Raw genomic sequence first — 19,393 nt, forward strand, 5'->3', positions numbered from 1 at the left:
AGTGCAGAAAAGATGGTACTCACTGACATTCACTGGCACTTACTGAATGTTTATGGAGGCCAAAGAGTGGATGTCAGTACAGTGTGATAGTATTCAATAGTGGTGACAGCAACAGTAGGTCACCTCTTCTGGCACAGGTTTCTGTGAGCATGCAGACCCTTGTTCATCTCTGGTGAAAATGCAGTGCTAATGGTGGTGACTACACTGAGAAACAGTTTTTTTGGAGCTGAAAATTTGCTCTACCAAATAGTGTTGTTTCAGTCTTTGTATCTGTTGCAGTTTCCATGGGAAATAAATAGGAGGCATTACATTCAGAGTGACATATACATATATATATATATATATTTTTTTCTCCCAAGCAGACAGTGCTGCTGAGTTATAAAAAACTGCAGCTTTTAGATTGTTGTTAGCAAAACACTATGGCATTCACAAACTCTCAAAAAATATAAAGAAGAGAAAGAACATTATCAGATTCCAAAAAATCTCTTGGTAACACAATTAACTTTCTTCCTTTATTATCTGTGGACTACAGATAGATGACTGAAAATACTCTCATCCCCAATTAATGGAACTGCAGTAAGCATTGTGATTCTGTTAGCAACAGCACAGCTTTTCTTCCAAGTCATAAGGTTACCTACAGATCACGGCATCACCTTTTCTCCCATCATTCTTGCTTCTGACCTATGGTGTCACAAGATTGGCTCTAGCTACAGACAGACATTGTACTGTTTATGGGTAAAACCTGTGAAAGTTAAAAGCAGTAGACTTCTCTATAGATTCAGGGGTCAGGTTAAACAAAAATTATACTAATTTATTTAAGAAAAGTGCAAACTCAGTGAATCATTTCCCTGACAATACAAAGCAACGTTTGTTATGATGAGAAGCTGGGAAACATTTTGTTTGATTGGAAAAGTGGAAAGCATGGTAGTCATCATCTGTGGACAGAGGTGAGAAGTGATCCTGCTGTCCTTGACCTCCTAAGCATGGTATGTGAAGGGAGAGATATGCTTCAAGCTCAAATTCCTTACAGAGCCTGGAAGCCACTGACACAAATGGGACAGAATGATGGAAAACAACAAAAAAGCAAAGAGACTACAAATTTGACAGAGAGATTCACATGTATGAAACTGAGGTCAAGATAAATGCTAGGACTGCTCAGTTCAAATTAGGAGCAAATCAAGAGTTAGTGAAAGGAAGAAGGTATGATGCACTGTGTGTGAAGCCATGTACTGACAGAGGTGTGGATGACTCAGCCAAGTACACCATGACTCAGGTGCTGGGAACTCTGACACCATCTCTTCACCACAACCCTGGACATGTCCCAGCTCTTCTTTGGGTCATGTAAGCTCTGAGTAAGCAGGCTGAACTCCCACTGCAGTCAGTGCAGTTGTATTTACATATGTTGGCCCCATATTTCATGGAATCCTTTATTTAATACATCTGGTTTTGTGGCTTTTTTTTTTTTTTTTTTTTTCCCTGAATTGGTGCCAGAAGACCAACTTTGAAAAGAGTTTCAAGCTGGAAATGACAAGTCTAGGAGGAGCTGGGAGACTCACTCAAATAAATGCCACTCTCAGAAATAATGAGAGTTTTTAGTTTTGGTTAAAAACAATAATCCAGTTTTCAAAAATACCGAGCATAAATTCCCTCCTCTGAACTGATTAGGTGCTTTAGGCATTTGATGCCTGTAGAGCACAGAACATGTGTTCTCTTCTGGTATTTTAACAGGTCAATAAAATACGACTACTGTGTAGTCTCAGATCAACAAGCTATTCTGCTTTAACTAGTTTCCTTGAACACTTAGGATGATTTGTTTAACTTATTTTCTTAATATTATTATTTTATTTTTTTTATTTTTATTTTTTTCCTTTGCTCGGCTGATATTTCTGTCTTGTGATCACGAATCAGGAGTTCATGAATGTCATTCAGTTTTTAGGTTTTGTTCCTTTTCCTTCTACACTGCTTCCTTGTGTGAGGATTATTTCTCAAACACATTGCTATTAGGACAGTATCTCTCTGACAGCAGTGATCACAGCAGAAGTCTACATGTATGCATGACAAAGCTCACAAGTATTACTATATATGACTTGCTTGGAAGTGATAGCACCACTGCCATTTCTCTGTATCCCCCTATCAAACATTTATCTGTGCCTGTCAGAGAATTTTTATATAATGAATTCCCTTCTTTAATAGAGCAGATTATGTGGGATATGTAGTTTCATTGTCTCTTGAGTCTCAGACTTCATTGGCAATGTTGGCTTTGTTTTCTATTTATTTTTTTCACGTTTGTGCTTACATTTGGAATTTCAGAGAACTGACCTACATAACACAGGTTGGCAATTCCATCTTCAGTTCTAAAACCTATGACTAGCTCAAGACTTAGATTAGATAAAATCCTAAATTGTACAGATAAGTCCATTCCTAGATTTCCAGACATAACTGAACTAGACAGACACATCCCAAATCCAGGGCAGATTCCAAGGGTATCTGAACTCATCTGGTTTATCTGTTTTGCACAAATAGAAAGAGATATGTTTTGCAGAGAAAAGAGAAGGTAAATTCAACAAAGTTGAAAAAAAAATAATAAATCCATACTGTAACAGATAAGTACATTTTTATTTTTATTTTTTTTTTTCAGTGAACAGCAGAGCAAAATGCTATATTCCAGAAACTAAGTTCACATGGCACATGGTTATAAGTAAGCCATCTCAGAAATGACTAAGTGCTATCTCAGTGTGTGAACACTACATGACAGTGATTCTCAAACTGACTATCAGAAAAAATGGATATCAGAAAGAAGTTAACTTGAAGAAACTGGAAAGCACATATTAAAGTGAACTGATATTCTTGAGACAATGAAACACTAAACACGGCTGACTACCATGCTCAAGGGACAGCAGGAGTCTGGTCTGTTCAGATGAGTCATTCACTGTGTGTAAAGGGTCTACTTAGGTGGTGATTCAAGAATGTGAACATTTCTTCATTTTTTGGTAATTTTAGAATTTGCTATTTTTCACTATCTGCTCTTCCTTCAGCACTACAAAAACAGTTTCAAATTCTAAACACAATACTAACCTGGCTTTTGTCTTATTAATATTTTGCCTACTCAATAAGCTTTCTAGTTTACATGAACACTACTACAAACAATGTTAATATGCAGTAAACTGCTGGACTTTCAAATAATTTGAGATGCCAAAAGTAAAAGTTTTATTAAAATCTTCAGAATGCTAACTTCAAAAAGAAATGAGGTCTATGTCTGATAGAAATCTCATCTTCAGTTCAGATGGTCTCAGATTTATGGTTATTCTTTATAATAAATGCACACTAATACTTGGCAAGCTTCATATAGAATTGTGCTTCCAGGATTAATAAATAACATTTTTTTTTCCTATTTTATTTATTTATTTATTTTATAATCAGTATGTGAAACAATGGTTTTATGCATACTAATCTGAAATCAAGATCTGATTTTTATTTATTTATTTATTTATTTATTCTGAATTTTAAACTGAAAATCAAACATCCAAACAGATTCACATTCCTTGATTAATCTGAAAAGCAACTACAGTATCATGGAAAAGAGCAGTATCCATTCTTGAGAGTTATTTATGAGGGATATAAGGATGGAGTACAGCCCTGCTGAAAAAAGCAGCTGATGAAGCTAGCTCTGTCCTGGGCTTCATCAAAATAAACATGACTGACAGGTTAAGGGAGCTGATCCTGCCTCTCTACTCTGTGCTGCTGGGGCCTCTCCTGGAGTACTGCATCCAGATGTGGAGTTCTCAGTATGGGAGAGACATGGACCTGTTGAAGTATGTCAGGAGATGGGCCACAAAAATGATCCAAACGATGGAGCACATGTCCTATGAGGACAGGCTGAAAGAGCTGGGGCTGTTCAGCCAGGAGAAGAGAAGGCTGTGAGGTCACTCGAGAGCAGCCTTCCTTTAACTATAGAAGTTCTACAGGAAAGAAGGGGACAGCGGCTGTAGCAGGATCTGTTGTGACAAGACAAGGTGAAATGGTTTCAAATTAGAAGAGAGGAGATTAAGATTGGATGTAAGGAAGAAACTTTCTACAATCAGGGTGGTGAGGTGGTGGAACAGGTTTCCCAGAGAGCTGGTGGGTGTTCTTGGTGTATTAATAACAGCCACTTTTATAGACTGATGAAATGAGTGAAGAGGTTACCGCTGTGTTAGAAGTGTATTTGTGCAGATGTTTGTTTTAAGAGTGTAAGAAATTCTTCGGGCATACTAGGAAATTACTTGCTACATTTCACCTCGTAACATTATTCCCTAAAAGTAAACTGAGAGCTGTTTTTCTTCTGGAAGGATACAATTGTTTCTCTTTATACATACATATTCCCAGCCTTCCTGAGATCAATGACTTTTCTGAGACTTTCTGCTTTTCTGATAATTTATGAAGTAGCTCTACATTTAGTCTGTGTTAACTTAACTGCCCTCATTTTTGCAGCATTAATTAAAAAGAATTCAGAGAACCGGTGACAAAAATACTTGTGGCCTAGGAACAGCATCACCTTGCACATACATCATCTTGATCTCTCTCAAAGCATTCTGAGCATTACAGAGTGGAGACAGGCTGCCAAAATTTAGGGCTGAGTAAGAAGAGAAAGAGAGGGACTGGCACTCTGGCATCAAAATAAAAACCACACAGCCCTGGAAGAGAGAGTGAGAACTGATAAATTAAACCACAGAAAGGTCCCTGGCAGTCTCACCCCAGGGCCCTCACCTCCCCACTGCAGAGCCCTGCCAGGGCTGGAATCAGTCCTGACAGGGATTATTTTCTGGTCTTTAGCCTCTGAAGAATGGTGTCACCTTCAGAGTGCCTTTAAAGAGTGCTATCCTTTCTATTTATCTCCCTGGATTCTAACCAGGATTTCTTGGGAGATAAATTGGCTTGAGATGAAACTGCTTCATAAGTCATGGTTGCGATTTAACAGTATAGGAGATGACAGGCCAGTGCTTTGGGCACTTTCCAGCCTTAAAAATTTATTAGCACAGGTATCCTAATACATCACATAAACATTGCAGAGCTACCTCAGAAGTCCCCTGTCAGAACAACAGAGTATTTTCACAAAGCAAATGTGCTACATGGCTCAAGCTCCAGGCTGTGCTCTCTAAACTGGACTCATTTCTGTGTGAGTACTAATGTTCAATAATTCATTTTTTAATAACAAATTCAATTTAAGAGGCTAAGCTTTATTGGAAGCGGCACTTTGCAGTAAGCTGAGTGCCCCTCACATGTGGGGTAATTCTGCAAAATAGGGAATTTAGGAAGAGGTTTTTCTCTGATTTTGTCTTTGAAAATGATTGGAATATTTCCAGAAGAATCATGATGAAAGTCAGGGAATTCTCTAACATATTGGATGCTGGCAGCAGCAGCAAATAGACAAAACACTTCTCCAATCCAGCTGGCAGGGGGTCTGAACAGATATATGAAAAAAGTGACATCCTACATGGAAAGGAAAAGCAGAGATTGCAATTGTTGATCTGGCAAAATAGTAAACGAACAGGAATGAAAAGTTGTAAATATTTAATGCTTATTGCTTGAAACAATATTATTACCAAATTTAGAGGAGAAGTCAAGTAATTAATGGTTCAATAATTGAAGCAAAAAAGCAGGGGAAAAGTCCTCATATTGAACATGAATTAAAATGTTATCCAGTGTTTTTGTTCTATTTTGTTTTGTTTTCAAATACTATCAACTTGACGTGTATTCCAGTGATAAAAAATGTATTCTTTTTCAGATTTTTTTTTAAAAGATAATTTACCAGTTTTTTGTTATCAAGCACAGTTCCTTCAGAACAGCAAGAGCTGTTCCTCTATCTCCTTGCTGTAGAAACTGCTTAGAGCAGAGAAAAGTAAATATACTCATTGCAGGCTCTTTGTAAAACACAGAAGGTTATGGAAGCTGTTTCCTTACTTTCATTTGCTTTGTGTCTGGTGAAAGAGGAAACGGAGAACAGCCTATGTCTGCTGAAAGTTTTCTATTATCTTGCAGTTGGTTCAGCTCCTTATTTTCTCTCAAGGCTGTATTATGAATTTTCAGTCCGATTTTAAGAGAGAAAGTTCCATCATATCCTGTGGTTATGCTAACTCATAATTCATATCCTATGGATTTTGTTATTCACCTATTCAGTGTGGTTAGAGATAGAAGCTGAAACTGTTCCAAACACATGTACAAAAATTGCAACAAATGTGTCTGTTTTAATTCCAAAGGCTTTTAAAGGAAAGTGCTGTGAAGGAGTAGGGAGGAATCATTTTGGTGTGAAGGTTTTTAGTGAACATTTAATCTTTGTATTTTCTTCCCTTTCGACATTCAGTTGTGAACGTTCTTTTTTTTTTTTTTCCTTCTTTGCTTTTTCTGTTCTTTCTCTTCTGTTTTCTTCATTCCCTTTTGAAAAATGGAAAGGATGAAGCAGGCTAAAAGGTGAATAAAAATGAGCAAATAAAATGAAAATATCTACCTGGAGCAAACCTGCTGAATGAATATTTCCAGTGGGTCGCTGCAGAGTGTGTTTCAGCTCTGGTAATTTGCACTATGAAAATTTCAACTTTGTAGAATTCCAGTGGATGCCTATAAGATGCGCTATTCTTACGTAGCTGACTGCCTAACTTTGGAAGACCAGAGCACTTGTATCAGAACAGAGCTTTCTCCTTCTATGGAATTTGATTTTAGTTACTTAGTTAGTTACTTATTTCTATTTATTTATTTATTTATTTATTTTTTAAGATCTCTGTTTTCATGAGGGGAAATACATTTCTGGACAGGTTGTATTCAGACTCAAGCAACCTTTACCTTTAGTTTTGCAACACCTGTTAAAATGCGGGCTCCTTCTTGATAGATAACAGAGAATTTCCTTGTTCTCATCCTTGATCCTGAGCAATTTTTTTTTTTTTTTTTTTTTTTTTTTTTTTTTTTTTTTGGCTCTGTTTTATGCTGGGTCTATTAATGGTCAATATATGCCATTTACAATGCCAGCAAGAGACGTAATTTCTCTGTAAGGTAGCCTGTGTTACTTGGCTATGTAATTTATTAGGCAGATTACTGAAAGCTTCAATATTATCTAAGTGCTATAAAATTTAATAGGGTGTTATTTCCTCTATACTTTCTCATGAATGTTTATGAAAGGAAATTCCATCTTTTCCAAAGTGCAGAAAGATCATATGACCAGCTAGATATGACATAAAGCTGCAGGTAAACAGTCTGCAGTAACTAAATTGCACAATTTTCCTCCAGGTGTTTCCATAAATTACTTTGTCTCTTCTTTGTACATACACATGTTTATACACAAAAGTGTCTCCACTGAAATCAGAGGTGGCTCAGAAGCAAGGCAAAATGAAGGTTCTGGGACCTCCCTTTGTTTGCATGCTGAAAACTATCCAAACAGTTTTGATAAAGATGTATTTCTCTTGCAATTCCCTGAGTTTAAAGGCTGCATACACCAACAAGTATCAAGCTTTAGGCTGTTGTCTTTCTAAAAATCAGCAATAATCAAGTAAACCACAAATTTTAAATGGAGTAAAATTACCCTGAGTTACCATATCAGTTCAATTGGCTTTCCAAAAATCTCACTGGGATTACAGTGAGACTGTGAGCTAAGTAGGTAAGCAGAGATTTTATTGTGTAATGGGACACAAAATCTGTCAGGAGCAGTGTGAGGTAATTAGACATGGCTATAGGAGTGTAACTGGGTCAGTGTGGCCACAGCCTGCTGTAAATTAAACTCTAATACAGGAAAAAACCCACCAACTCTTCACATATTTTACATGTCTGACAGACTTGTGAGCGTGTGCTGCAGTCAGCCAGCCAGGCAGCTTTACTGCTTCCTTGAGTCTTGCTGTGACATCTACCAGGCTGTCCATCCTGCTGCTGCCAAACTAAACAAAGATAATTTATCTTCTCTGTGGTTAATGAAAATACCTTCTCTTGTTAGAGTTTCGGGAAGTCAGCTGTCCAGTGAGAGCCAGCAGTGCTCTTGACCCTGCCACCTCTGGTATAACCCTGTCTGCTCCTCCACTGCTTTTGTTTTTCTTAATTTCTCAAAGGAGCAATAGGCGACTTGTAAAATGAACTGATAGCTCAAAGATCCTTGGAATACAAGTGGGCAAAGGAGTGTGTTCCCCAGAACTGCAGAACACTAATAAGGAATTCCAGGTACATCACTGTCAGTACAAGATTTTATTCATGTGCAGTAAGACTCTGTCTTGGATAATGTAACAACTCTTTTCCTACAAGCCATCCTCATCATTACACACTTTGAGTTTAGAGGATGTGATCACTTCATAGTAATATATCTTTCATTGGCTCACCTCCATGAAAACATTCAGGGGATTCCAGAAGATAATTATTTCACATTCAGTATCGGAATCCACTGACACTGCCTAATTCTGGACATACACACTGCTTAAAACTGACAAAAAAAAAAACAACAAAAAAACAAAAAAAACCATTGGATGACCTGCTATATTTCACTAGGTGCAGAAGATTCACATTCTCAATAGTTCTTACTGCTCATGTCATTTAACATGATCCAGGGTGTCTGATAAGAAGAAATGAATTTTTGTGCAAAAGAAATAGAGTAAAAAAATTGTTTGTTGGAGTCATGGTGGAGGTGTTCTACAAAAGTGTAAATGTGGGACTGAGGGATGTGGTTAGTGGGCATAGTGAAGATGGTTAGACCGGATGATCATAGATGTCTTCTATAACCTGAGAAATTCTATGATTCTGTAATTTTAAATGGTGCTCTTAAGTTTCAGTAGGCTGCTGAAATTGCTTCTACACATCGCCAAGTCTGTTCATCTAGGAGGGCAATAGAAATGAATCTACCAAAGAGCAAAGTTTGTCACAACCTCTGGAGAATGGCAACGAATTGTTTCCTCTGCAAAGAAACCCAACCAACCAAAAACAAAATCAACCCACAACACTCCAAACTGAAAGAATACAGATATTTGTAAGATCTTGATAAAACCCTTTGAATATTAGTGACTACTTAACAGGGCCAGAAGTGAACTGATCCTGAGTCAGAAACAGTTCGGCTATGAGCAGGAGTCTGGACTGATTTCCAGAGGTCCCTGACTATCTATGGCCATGATTTTTTGCTCTTCCAAAGCAGCTGAGAACTGTATCCCACTGTTAAATGCCAGATGTGGCAGCTTTCCTATCTCTAAAAAGGAAATCATTTACTCACCTGTCCCACAAGGGTATAGGGAGGAGGAGTATATTTACACAGCAGAAAGAAAATGTAAACTAGGTGTCACAGGACTATTGCTGAATAACAGCCTCTTCAGTTTAGACAGGCTGTGGGTGAGTAAAATCATTCATCCATCCATTGCTCTTTACAGGCCCCTTAGATAAATACGGTTGAATTACTGAAGTCTGGTGAGCTATGGAGCTTCTTTGTTTGGGTAAAAACTGTCTGGCAGCTTGAAAAGCTGCTCAGGAACTTTGTTTCAGCTGTCCTAAGGCCAAACAGCAGATCACATGGAATAATGTGATATGTGAAGATTACTTATGACTTTTTAGAGTAAACAGAATTCAAGTGTTTCTGTTCCCACAGGACCTCTGTTAGCAAAGGCTGTTGAAGGTGATTTCACAGGGACCATAAAAGTCACTGCATGCAGATGTACCACATTACCTTACTGCACTTGGCCCAGCTCTCTGACATACATGTTTTAGGGGATGGAAACAAAATAGATTTACACTGGAAGCCCAAGAACTGGAGTGTATTTCCATTTTGAAGCCTTGGACCCTGTTTACAGATCTCTGAGCACCTCTGAATCCATTTTCCCCATAGCTTCTCAAAGTAGTGAATAAGTCTATGGACTGACACAAATCATTGTTGCATTTGTGTTATCATTTACAGATGAAAGTTTCTCAGTGATCACAAGGAGGATACAAGGTTTGGCTCTGCAGGACATTTCTAGACAAAATGTGGAAATAGTATAGGAGGCTGTTTAAGAACAGATCTTCTGGTTTCCAACACAGAAATGGAGTAGGTACTTAGTGGAGGAAGGTTTATTACTGGGTATGAGGAAATACTGTTATACTCAGTCATTTCTCATCATGATTGTTCATTGCTTTTTAGACAAAAGGGCAAACTGATGCCATAAATATTTTTCTAGAGAGTTCTCACTGTAAGAAAATTTCTTAGTTTTTTTTTATTATTACTATTTTTTTTTGGTTTTTTTATTTATTTATTTATTTTATTTTTTTATTTTTTATTTTTTTTTAGTTCTCTCCTAAAGCAAGAGTGCTAACAAGGACAATTATTTCTCTGCACTGTCTGACTGAGGAAGTGTTTACATTTATACCTGAACTGGCTTTTTCTAGATAGAGAGATAAACAACTTCACATACAAAATCTTTCTTTTCACTGCTTTTATTCTCATTTATTTATTTTGTAACATCTCCCACAGGCCTTAACTGTGGAGAAGTCTCCATGGCACTAGACAGCGTGCAAACACAGACAAAGGTACTGAAGAGCTTGCAATCAAATAAAGCAATATTACGGTGCCTTTTCTTTAGCTACAGGAGTGATGGCTAAGGAATCAATTACATTAAGATCATGCTTAGCCCAAATCTATAAAGTTGCATTTGCAGTCTCTTCCTGACACTCTATCTCGTAAAGAGCACTTGCATTAAATAAACCATATTATGAAGTTTGAGACAATACCAACTATGTTAATTCAACTGAAAAAAATCAATATGAGAACTAAGCAAAATATTGTGTTTGACTCTGCCTGTTGATAAATCCAGTTATTTGCTTAATCCTTTTAGGGTGTGAAGGTTTATTCTTATTTATTTATTTATTTATTTCATCACAGGCTTTTCTCATGGAAATATTCTTTCAGAAAAAATGAAATGAAGCTGAAATAAGGTACATGTATTCTTGACTCTGATGATGCAGAAATTACAGTTAACATTTCCAAAGGTCTCCTAATCCATGCAAAGGCTATTGTGCTATTTTGATTATATGTTCATCTGATCTGGTAATAATATCATGAAAGCAATGTTTAATGATGCATTTGTAACTTGAACACTTCATAATCAAAACAGCCCAGTGGGATACAGGACTAGATGCTTGGCCATCTGTGAGAAATGCCACACTGTAATATACACTGTAATTTACAATGCATCTTCCTTTGTACAGAGTATGAGAAAATAAGGGAGGCAGATTTTTGGCACATTTTGCCTATTAAGCATGGCATTGTTAACATAAAAATAATTGGGTGTGGAGGAAAAAGTATCATTTTACTTTATCCCAAAGATCTAAATAAAAAAAGATTGTTCTGTGTAGGCCAAACAAAAGATGTGTCATACATGCACACAGATGATGTTGGGTATGTTACTGTCACTCTGTTGACTGATACTCTTACAGGTGTCAGTAAGAATCTCTGCCGTTTCTTTTAACCTGTGAGTCTGGGAAGTATCAGCTGCTCTTATATTCATATTCAGCCCCAACATTTGTTCACCCTGACTCCTCAGCAGCCTGTTGATAGTGGATAGGGAAAGCAGCAGGGAAATGTAGAGGGCATTTTCTCTGCTTGGTGTCTGTCTTGTCCTCTTCTAAACTTAATGCCATTTGGAAGGAGGTAGCTTGCAGACTCTCCAGCAAGTCCCTCAGCCAACAAGAGGCGGATAAAACAGGTGGAAAGACAAGCAGCCTATTCTATGAAGAGGGTGGAGCAAGGCTGATGGTGTAGCAGGATCCTCACAGCCATGCTGGGGAACAGAAGTACTGTGAGATGTTTACATTTCCCTAGGAAATGGTTGTAATATCTGCTTACTCTGAGAGCAGCTGCTCCTGTGCAACACTGGCAACCCAGAGTAGCTGGGCCACAGCCGCTTAGATTCCTTTAACTTTCTGTAATGTTTGCAGCTGCTGCCAGTACTGCTTATTTTGATCAAATACGAGGTACACAGGCAAGAGAAGATGAGGGACAGCAGGCAGGTGAAGCAGTCATGATACAATATGTGTAGAAACAGGCCACAGATTTCACTGTTGAAGCACAAAAATTTGGGGCACTTTTATTTTTTTTTGCCCCTTAGCTGAAGAAAGAACATATCAGTGTTGACTTGTGACTATGTTGTGAAGCTGAAGGAGGAACTAGCTCACAAAATGCCCTGCTAGACTTAATGTGTCCTCCTGCTACCATTTTTTCAGTGTTTCATTCCTAAATGTACCATCTTTATTTTCACCAGAAGCATGTTGGTCAATAATACATGGGATTGTCCACCTTTGGATGCTAAGGCTGTGTCTACAGAAGGTTAAGATGACTTTATTTTGGGTTTCTAAATAACAGCTGTCTTACATCTTGTTTTTGCGATGCTCCTTACTGAAAGTTCTGGAGTGACATGACTCAGCAAATGCAGATTTATTTATTTTTTTTAATTATTATATTTTAATTTATTTTATCAAGTTTTACTAGGGAGTGAACATTCTACTAAATTGGTAACATGGCAGTTTTGTTGCTAGATTTACTTTCTAGCTAAAACTTTATAAAAGAATATGAGAAAAGACGATGCTGTGACAGAGCCAGAGCCAGGTGTCCAAAATAATCCCACTTGTAATATATTCCCCCGTAATTCTATCTTTAAGTTCAAGGTATGCTTTTTTAACAGAATTTATTTGCAGTCAGGAGGTTTCTGTTTAATGTCAAAGTGCCTATTTGATTAATGATTGCAGAAGAGTTGTCTCAATGCTAATCACTAGGTAATGATGAATTTCTTTTGTTTGCAGGTAAATGTTACATTTAGTTGTAGTTAAACAGTAAATGAGTAGCTGCTACTTCCAGCACTTTCCAATTCTTTTTCAGTTCTCTGCAAACCTGATGTTTAGCTGATGTGGAGGCCTTCAAAGCATTTTATGATAAATTATTTGAATCACAAAATTATAGGAAACTTTATGAGTATATTCCTCATTAACCCTTGAATCTGTGAAAGCACTGCTCAACAACAGCTGAAACACTGGTGCGTTATCAACATTATTCTCATCCTAAATTCAAAACATGGCAGCATAGTAGCTAGTAAGAAGGAAATTAATGCTATTCCAGTCAAAACAAGGACAGTTAGGCTTGAATGGTAAGATTAATATGGAAAATAAAGATCAAATTTGAACTTGAACATAAGTACCTCAGCTTTTAGCAAGCAAGTACTTGGTGGACAGTCAATTCAACACCTACCATCTGTAGCAAAAATGAGTCACCTCAGGATGGCCATACAAGAACCTGTGCACAAGGTATGGAGCTGCCTACACATCTGACAATTAAGGGAGCAATCTGACAACACTTTTTTTGTTGTTGTTTTACACATTAATTCTTTCATAGTTACTTGAATAAATGACCCAGATATCTTCATTTCTCTCCTGGTGATATGGAGACAGAAGGAAACAGTCGCCGATATCTAATATACAAAGGTTGGTCTTAGCCTACAGAGGAACAGCATCAACTGGCACACCTCTACTACAGAGATAAGAAATTTACCAACATCAAAGGGCAGTCTGGAGGACTTTGCATAGAAGCTATCTCTCTTGCCACCCTTCTAGAATGCAATAACAGAAATATTGCAAGCATCAACCCATTATCTTTTTTTCTGGGAAGTTATATCTTTTGTTTTCATTTATATCTGCATCTCCTCTCATTCTAGGTTACACTTTTCTGACTCTGCAGCATACATACCTAGATTCTTCCAAAGAAACCTCTAGACTTATTATTCATCAACAATTGAACAGTCACTTCCATTTTATTCATAAGTTCCCTCAAACCCTGAAACTAAATTGTTAACTGAATTATGGTGTCTGAATTTTACTTCCACAACACAAATTTTAGGATAACAATCTCTTGGTCTTTTGAGAGGGATGCTTTCCTAGTGAAGTCACCTGAGAACACAGCCAGAAGAAGGCACAAGAGCAGCTTTTGCAAATGTGTTCTTGCTTGTGAAATATACTCTCTGCCCATCAGGTCCCAGTTCTGCTACAGCACACAGAGCTTCAGTTCCTGGTTGGGAGCACTCTGGGAAACCACTGGCTACCAAAATTTGCTTTAGTGAACTGAAGACAACCTATTTGGGATGGAGATTTTTAGCTAGTACAAAGCATTGAATGGCTCTGTATGTTATTGCCTTCTCTCAAAATCTGGCAGAGTATTTCCCAATTTCAAGGAAAAAAACAAACAAACAACAACAACAACAACAAAAAAAAACCAAACAGAAAATGTCTTGAACAAAACTCATAAACTTCTAGATATGTTGAATAGTAAGAATATTAAATGGAAAAGTTATAAGATAGAAAAAATTCTAGGTATTTTGCCACTGGTGATTTCCCTTTCCCTCTTTGCCCTCTGCTCCCCACACTCAAATGCCCTTCTCACTGCTTTCCCCGGGTGGGAATGGATCTTGCAACACTTCCTTGCTGTGGTCAGTACTTACTGACACAAAGATTGTCACTAACATCTTACGGAGAAATTTTACACAACCAGGGAAGCAGGAGAGAAAAATCAGCTAAGCTAACAAATGTTTGGGACAAATGCATTTCTTTGCTCTGAGCTCCTGTGGACTTCACTTGCCAGCTGGCCCATGTTCACCCCATTTGCTAACAATTTTCTGAACAGAAGTTCAATGACTTTCTATACTATACTGTCCACAGGTGAATACATAAAGTGCCATCTGACAGGAATGCCATCATGTCTTGATGAGAATCACTAGATCACATGTGGAATATGGCTTTGGGGGTTATGACCTGGAAAGCTGATAAGGGTCACAGACAGACAGAAAGAAATGTCTGTTTTTCCTTCTGATCCATGCAGTCCTGTGATGTAGCAAAGTTGTGCAGTGATTGCAGGACCAGATGAGATCTCTCATTCATGTTCTGCACATTGGTAAAAAAAAAAACTAAGAAAGTTTTCCTGGTTAAAAAACAACAACAACAACAACAAACAACAAGCAAAAGAAAGGGAAAAAAAAGAAAACAAACAAACAAACAAAAAAGCCAAATAAATGAAATCACTAAAGACGTATGTCATGGTTTTCTTGCTGTTGTTAGCCACTGTTCAAAACCATGGAAAATACGTCCAATAGATTGAACACTGTACTAACCTTCTAAACCTCCAGAAATTCAAAGAATTATAAGTACATTGGAGACTACTGATAGAATTCTAATCTATTCCCCTCCTCCCTTTTTTTTCCTTATAATTGACTTTATTCAGTCAAGCATTAACTTTGTTACATAATGGTATATACATATACTCAATTTTCTGGGCATAACATTTTCCCAAGGATGTCCTGTTAAAGGCTGGTCAGTTTAATTAACAGACTTCCCCAAAATTATTTATCAAAAATGTTAGAGATTTACTGAAGTTTAGTTACAAGAAAGATAATGCAAAGAAATCTCATAGTCTGAGCCACATAGTTTCCTACAGACAAATCATTCAGTGAAGTGAAGGATTTTTTTGGTGTTAAGAAGGAAGTTGGAAACATTCACATGCTCTTCTCAAAAGTATAATAACTACCTCCTGCCAGAGAGTTTTGGCTGTGTAGTTTATGAGAACCTCCTGTGGGATTTCCAGAGGTTTAAATAATTAGTTTTCCCCAGTAAGCTCAACAAAGTCTTTCCCAAATTCTCTGAATTCTGCTGATAAGTGAAAGTTATGTACTAATCCCATCATACCCAATCCCCTAAAGATTTTTTTTTATATTATTTCCTGTAGTTAACTGGCCTGAAAATACTGTCACAACAGATCCCATCAGAGTTTTCAACCACATCTGCACCCTTCTCATTCCAAAACAAGGAAAAGTAAGGAAGAATATTGAAAATTTCTTCATTTTGAGAATGTTTCACTATGATACCTACATTCTTGAAAGAGTAGATTTGATTCAGACTCATGTAGAAGACTGGGCTGAATTTTGGAAAACTCTTAAAGCTGTGGTCATTCTTGTCCATTTGCAGATAAGTGCAGGTAACTCAGGTAATGCTGAGTGGTGTATGCTGCTCAGAGACAGGTGTGGTCTGAGATCAGTGCCATTGCCAACACACAGACCAGAGCAATGTCCTCTCCTTGAGCTGGGAAACTTCACAGCATGGAGACTTTTCTCCTGAGAGCACAGCAGAGAGGAAGATACTTCTTCCTAAAGTACAGTGGCTTGGAAAAGCAAAGATATACTTTTCAAAATCAGAACCTTGCCTCTCCTTGTTTTACAGATTTATCACTATCTGACCAATAATGATATGTAGGCAATTTGGATAACAGTTATTTCCCAGGATTAAGAGCAAAGAAACAAAAAATATATATTTTTAAATAGCCTTAAATCCCTCAAATTTTTATCCTCCTTAGTTCAGAGATTTTCCATTAAAATAATTCTATTAAATGCCTTTTTACATCTACAATTAATTATATATATATTTAAACTGCAGGAGTCAATTTTTGGCTTCCTATTACACAGAAGGTCTTTTTTTAATTTCTCCATTGCATCCATATACATTAGACTCATCTTTCACCACTTGCCGTGCAGTTGGAAGGGGATAGAGGACCATCTTTATACATATTTGCTGCAAGTTATCAACTCACAAGGAAAAAGCAGCAAGATCCAACATGGACAGAAACCAGTCATTCTAAGTCAAAAAGCTGATTCATAACTGTCAGTTCCAAATAATTCTGTTTCTTGTACTGACTCATTTAAAGTGTCAGAAGAGGTTCTTTAGGCTAACTCTACATTTTAGAAACTGCAGAAAAAAATTGTCAGCCTACTTTCTTATCAAAAAGAGATTTGCATTGTCCCACAGAATGGAAAAATACTGATAAATAGTTGTCGTGATCTATAAAATTCCAGTTCTTAAGAGACTATGGTGCAGTTTCTATATACACAATACAATAGGTGAATGGGCTACATCTTCACAGTGATGCGTATATATGAACTGAGTAATCATGGAGACTTTCCTAACATGCTTCACTTGTCATGCTCAAGTTACATATAGATCTCAGTTGCTCTCACAATAAGAAATGCTGGTCCTCTTCGTTGAAGAAGCTGTAGTCACTTCATTGCTTTGCTGTATTACTGAACAGATAGTGATTGCACATGAAACTGCTAAAGTGCCACTGCAGTCCTTCAAGAACAATTTGCAGTCCAGTATCTGCTCACTCCAATTGCCCAAGTCAGCTGTAGGATCACAGCCAGCCTCAGGCTCTTCCCTTTCTCTGGCATTTTGAACCATCAGTTCATAGCTCAATTGCAGCACACCCTCAAGAGGAATGAGAGGTAATGATTACTTTTTCCTGAGTGGTGCCCAACATCCCACTGAAGTATGCAGATGATAGGCTACACCTCCCACAGATCAAGACCAGAGTTGGATGCTAGATCTTCCCAATTGTAAACAAAGACTCTAAGGCTGTGCTCTGTTTCAAAAAGTTAGACATCATAACAACTTTTTAAAAGAGAGTATTTAAGTTTTAGTGCAAAAGTACTGCACTGGGAGCAGATTCACAGCTGGTGATCCCAGATGAACAGGGCCCTTGGTCTTGCTTGGAGCAGGCAGATGTCTTCTGTGGCTATGAGACTGAACATACTGTGTTGGTGTGTATGCCTGGGGCATACTTTTAGAGAAAAAATACCTAAAGCTTTCTGTAAGAATTATTCAAATGTATGTTTTTTATTTATCCTAGCTGAAGATATTTGTAATGTTTTGTTTTGTTTTGTTTTTTCCATGAAGATTTTGTATCAACAGACAATCTCTCTCCATTTACTGTAGTATTTTTCTAGTAATAAGACAGCTTTTGAAAGTGCATTTGGGTACTTAGCAATAGAATAAATTAGTTCTGAGAGCATTTCAGATGACTGTTTCAATTATCAGTGTTAACAATATCTCTCTTACATGTAATTCTGTGAAATTCTGAAGTCTCTTCCCTTCCCTTCCCTTCCCTTCCCTTCCCTTCCCTTCCCTTCCCTTCCCTTCCCTTCCCTTCCCTTCCCTTCCCTTCCCTTCCCTTCCCTTCCCTTCCCTTCCCTTCCCTTCCCTTCCCTTCCCTTCCCTTCCCTTCCCTTCCCTTCCCTTCCCTTCCCTTCCCTTCCCTTCCCTTCCCTTCCCTTCCCTTCCCTTCCCTTCCCTTCCCTTCCCTTCCCTTCCCTTCCCTTCCCACACACACCCTTTTTTTTCTTCCCTTTTTCTCCTTCTCCTCCCTCCCCCCCCCAACGCCCTGTTTGGGATCATTTCAAGACTTCTACTTTAAACAGTGTCTTATCCAATAAACTTTAGCAACAATAAGCTGAAAACTTAAGGGCCACATTTCGTTATTCACTGAGATGTCCCACCATAAGTAATCATCATCTTTTGAAAACTTAAAAAGAATGCAAAAGCATCAGTTTTCATTCATCTAAAACAAAAAGTAGGAGGAGGAGTGAACTGACAGAAGGTTATGAGGATATGAGATAGTATGAATTAAAGTTAATAAATAATTCTCATAGAGGTAGTCATCACTTTACCCATGCATATCCTATCTGTTGCATACTACAATATCTTCAAGCTCTTTTGAAATGATTTATGTAGAAAAAACACAGATATTTAGAAGAATTCATTTCAGATTAAATAGAGGAAAATAAGTTTGAACATTATTTTCTCTCACAGTTTCTATTTTTATTTAATGTGATATGATTCATAAATATTTGATGGGCAGTGGCTCAATAAATGTAATTTTCTTGGCTCTGGGGAGAATGTCAAATATGAGTGTTGATCAAAATGATATATAGTCTCTCTGGAACAAGTAGGACAAGTACTACATATCTAAAGGCTAGATTCTAAGTCTATTTTTCTTTTCTTAAAAAAAAAAAAAAAAAGAAAAGAAAAGAAAGAGAGAAGGAAACTTCATTTATACTTCAAGATTAAAAGGGTCAAGCTGCCTGGGAAATTCAAGTCCAAGTTTTAACAGTGTTGTGGTACTAGTAGACTTATCTGATTTTTGCTTCTTCGCTTGTTGATATAAGCATAAGTTTAAACAATAACTTCTGTACACTATAACAGTGTATCTTCCATTACAGAAAATAGCTAAAATGACTACATAATTTTTTCACTCTTGTTTTAAAACTTTGTCCTACCTAAGGCACAAAACTCTTTTACTCTAAACTCAGTGATGTACTGACAATAAATTAGGGCAAGCCTCCTTCATGGCTTCATTTCCTTTCCTGGACCACAGTCAAAAGATGAGAAACAAATCTTAAAGAAGGGATTGCCATGAATTGTGCATATTTTTGTAAACATCTTGTTAGTTTGGATGACCATGCAGAAAGATTATAGGAGCAGCAATTGAAATTGACAAGGTGGAGGCTGATGTATTTCTTTTAATGGTATACAGATCTCTATGTAGTACAGTCAGACAAGGGAGGAAGATGAG

The 19,393-nt window shown here is 37.4% G+C and overlaps 1 long non-coding RNA gene across 9 annotated transcripts in view; it reads left to right on the forward strand.

Moving 5' to 3' along the window:
• Nucleotides 1–19,393, forward strand: part of LOC146754145 (uncharacterized) — a 51,541-nt gene that overhangs the window by 21,859 nt on the left and 10,289 nt on the right. For 5 of the 9 annotated variants that reach the window (XR_014939840.1, XR_014939838.1, XR_014939839.1 and 2 more), the window contains 2 exons: nucleotides 10,436–10,491; nucleotides 10,844–10,896. This is a non-coding gene — a long non-coding RNA (uncharacterized LOC146754145). The remainder of the gene's footprint in view (nucleotides 1–10,435; nucleotides 10,492–10,843; nucleotides 10,897–19,393) is intronic. The other 4 variants (XR_014939842.1, XR_014939841.1, XR_014939844.1 and 1 more) reach the window with 1 other exon arrangement.

This window comes from Coturnix japonica, chromosome Z, assembly GCF_054131305.1.
Source record: "Coturnix japonica strain WE chromosome Z, WE-NBRP24, whole genome shotgun sequence".
Taxonomy (NCBI): Eukaryota; Metazoa; Chordata; class Aves; order Galliformes; family Phasianidae; genus Coturnix; species Coturnix japonica.